The 3,867-nt window shown below is 40.9% G+C and overlaps 1 non-coding gene across 1 annotated transcript; it reads right to left on the bottom strand.

The window, feature by feature from the left end:
* Positions 1 to 1,917: 1,917 nt before the first annotated feature.
* On the bottom strand, positions 1,918 to 2,022 carry LOC129685809 (U6 spliceosomal RNA). The gene has a single exon (XR_008721544.1). It is a non-coding gene; the product is annotated as a U6 spliceosomal RNA (small nuclear RNA).
* Positions 2,023 to 3,867: the final 1,845 nt, after the last annotated feature.

The raw sequence follows: 3,867 nt of genomic DNA, 5'->3' as shown, positions 1-3,867 counted from the left end.
GCTTTGGAAACCTACCACTTTAGGGAACATTTAGAACATTTAGAAGGTGTTAAGATAAAATAAAGGTGTAAAATAAAGCCTCAAAGCATTCCCCATCAAACCAGAGGATAAATAGGACCAAGTGGCCTATATTTAGACTTTGCTTCATCATGCCCTGTTATTAATAATAACTGCCCCCTTTGGTGTGCCCAGAGCCCTTTGAAATGCATTACTTCATCTGATCCTCTGACAATGCTGGGATCTCAAGCTCAGAGAGGAGTGACATGTGATGCCCCCAGCATTTAAACCTAGTCTTGGGAGCTGGAAGGATCTAAGGGAACCACAAGGAATTATAGAGAAGAAAAGCCCTGGCTCGTCTTAGGCCAAAGATCTAAGACGGGGGATTTGACAGAGAAGAGGTACAGGGAAGGAGGTGTGGTGTGAGGGTTGGGGGACAGAGGCTCTGGTTTGCTCTTGACTCTTAATCTCTGTGTGGATTAGAGCATGACTTTACAGGCTGAGCTTCCATTTCCTCCTTTGCTAAATGGAGCTTTAATAACAATGTTTCTTTCTTCCCTGGCTCTGTTAAAGAGATAAGGTATGGAGGGCACAAATTATTAGAGGAGAGCTGAGTGACAAATAAATGGCAAACTCACCTTGAGCCATGAGGCAACCATCTTGGAGTAAAGAAGAACAACATAACCTGTCTGAGATAAATATAGATTTAAATGCAGTTATAGGAAATCACATCATGGAAGTGAACTCTCCGCTTCCTGCTGCCAACAACCCTGACTGCCACTTGCTGCCAGGCCCTATCCATCATGATGGACTCTTATTCTTCTAGATCTATAAGCCAAAATAAACCCATCATAAGATTTTTTTTTTTTTTAAAGGAGAAAAAGAAGCTGGGCATGGTGGCACACGCCTTTAATCCCAACACAGGACAGGAGGCAGACGCAGGCGGATCTCTGAGTTTGAGGCTAGCCTAGTCTACTCCTGAATGAGTTCCAGGACAGCCAAGGCTACACAGAGAAACCCTGTCTCGAAAAACCAAACACAACAACAAAAAAAGAATGAATTAATAGATGGATGAATGGTCACATACGTTTAACACATCTTTGGGATTTTGCCAGTTTTACAGCTTTCATTTATGTGTTTATCTTTGTGCATCTGTATATTTATTTCTATATAATTTTATCACATGTATAAATTTGCTTGGCTACCACCACAGTCAAAATACAGACCATTTCCTTGCATGCACCATTGCCTTGTGCATCTCTTTTACAGCCACATCCGTCTCCTTTTCTCCCTAATTACTAGTAACCACCAATCTATTTACTGCCTCTACAATTTTCTCATATAAAGAATGTCTTATAAATAGAATCACACAGTGTATTGGTTATTTTTCTCATTGCTCCAACAAAATGTTTGACAAGAGCAATTCAAGGATGGAAGAGTTTATTTTGGATCCCACTTCCAGAGTACGGTTTATCACGGTGGCTGGGGAATGAGGCCCCTGGTCACGTCGTGTCTGTAGCCAGGAAGCAGAGAAAGGTGACTGATTGCTGGTCTCACTTTATTTCCTCCTTTTCTACCCTTTTTCTTTCTTTGTTTTTTTTCTTCTCGGCTTTTCGAGACAGGGTTTCTCTGTGTAGCCTTAACTGTCCTGTACTCACTTCTGCCACGCCCGGCTCATACCCTCCTTTTTCTTCAGCCTGGTACCCCGGTCTACGGAATGGTGCTGTCTGTATTTAGGATGGGTCTTCCCACCTCAATCTGCGCAGTCTAGAAACTCTCTCACAGGCTTGTCCAGAAGTCTGTCCTCTAGAGGATCGGAGGTCCTGTAAAGTTGAAACTCAAGATTTACCACCACACAGAATATGCATGCCCTTGAGGTAGTAATTTTTATTTATTTATTTATTGGTTTCATAATTTTTTTCAAATAAGGAATGCTTCATGAATTTGTGTCGTCCTTACACAGGCGCCATGCTAACTTTCTCTGTGTCGCTCCGATTTGAGTACATTTGCTACCAGAGTGAGCATGCTTTCATTAAAAATAAATAAATAAAAAAAGATTTAGGGGGCTGGAGAGATGGCCCAGAGGTTAAGAGCACTGTCTGCTCTTTCAAAGGTCCTGAGTTTAATTCCCAGTAACCACATGGTGGTTCACAACCATCTATAATGAGATCTGATGTCCTCTTCTGGCGTGCAGGCATACATGCAGACAGAACGCTGTATGCATAAAAAATAAATAAATATTTAAAAGATTTATTTTTAGTTACTATTTGTGCATGTGTGTGTGTCTGTGTCTGTGTCTGTCTGTCTGTCTGTCTGTATGCACACCACATAAGCACTAGTGCTGGAGGAGGCCAGAAGAAGCTATCAGATCTCCTGGAGCTGGAGTTACAGGCAGCTACGAGCCAGCTAATCTGGATACCAGAAACTGAACGCAGGTCCTGTGGAGGAAGAACAGCAAGAGCTCTTAACTGCTGAGCCACCTCTCCAGCCACTTGTTTATTTATTTACGTGTATTTAGCGGTGGTAGTTGTGTAGTTGTGTTGTTTATTTGTATGTGGGTGCATGCATGTTGAGGTCAGATAATGACTTTCATAAGTTGGCTCTTTCTATGATATGGGTCCCGGGGATCATACTCAGATAGTCAGGCCGGCAACAAGTGCCTTTTCCTGCACAGCCATCTCTCCAGCGTGTGTGTGTGTGTGTGTGTGTGTATGTGTGTATTTCCATTTAACATGATTTTCTTGAAAAGCAACAAAGATGCTACAAGTAGCAAAAGCTCTTTCCTTTTTACTGCTGAGTAGTATTCTATGGCATAGCTTTACCAAGGGCCTCTACTAAAGGGCATCTAGTTTCCCACTTGGGGCTATTATAAATTAAGCCAGCCGGGCTCAGTGGCACACACCTGTAATCCCAGCACTCAGGAGGCAGAGGCAGGCAGAGCTCTGTGAGTTCGAGGTCAGCCCAGTCTACAAAACAAGCCTAGGACAGCCAAGGCTACACAGAGAAACCTGCTGTCTCGGAAAAACAAAAGCTAAAAACAGAAGCAAACAAACAAAAATAATAAATAAATATATAAATAAATAAGCCTCTGTGAACAAGCAATGCAGAGTTTTTGTCTGATTTTTAAGTTTATTTCTCTAGGATAAATGTTCAAAGTCACAATTCCTGAGTGGCCGTTAAGTGTCGAGCTGTGTAAGAAACAGCCATATTTTTCTCCGTGGAGACTTTTCACACGGCATCTGCACTGACAATGTATAAACAGGAACAATCTGGTCATGCAGCATCCTTGCCAGCCATTCTCACTGCCATTCATTTTTGCTCTAGCAATTCTGACGAGTGATGCTTTATCTTGCTTTTCCTTTGTCCTTCCCTATTGATTAGTAATGCTGAATATCTTTTCCTATGTTTGTTAGCCATTTTTGGCATTGTTTTTAGAAAATGTCTGGCTACGTACATCTTTTGCCAATTTTCTAATTGGTATGATATATATATATATATATGTCATATATATATAATTTGAGACAAAGGAGTAGACTGGCCTTGAACTCACAATCCCAGGTCAGGCTCCTGAGTGGGATTGCCAACACATGTCACCATATTCAGCGAGACTGTCTGAGCTTTAACTGTTGAGTTTGGGGCATATTTTTCTGAGCAGATAGTGTACAAATATTTTCTTCCAGTCTGTAAATTTTTTTCATTTCTTTCATGGGACTGTCAATAGAGTTTTCAGTTTTAATATGGTCCAACCTAATAATTTTTCCTTTTATGGGTTGTATTTTTGTCATTGAATCTAAAGATTTTTTTTTTTTGCCTAGCCCTGTATTTCAAAGATTTTTATCTTATTTTTCTTCCTAAAAGTTGTATAGTTTT

Source organism: Psammomys obesus, unplaced genomic scaffold (genome assembly GCF_907164565.1).
Source record: "Psammomys obesus unplaced genomic scaffold, mPsaObe1.curated_primary_1811, whole genome shotgun sequence".
Lineage (NCBI taxonomy): Eukaryota > Metazoa > Chordata > Mammalia > Rodentia > Muridae > Psammomys > Psammomys obesus.
Note: the sequence above shows the minus strand (reverse complement) of the source record. Positions and strands in the feature narration are given on the sequence as shown.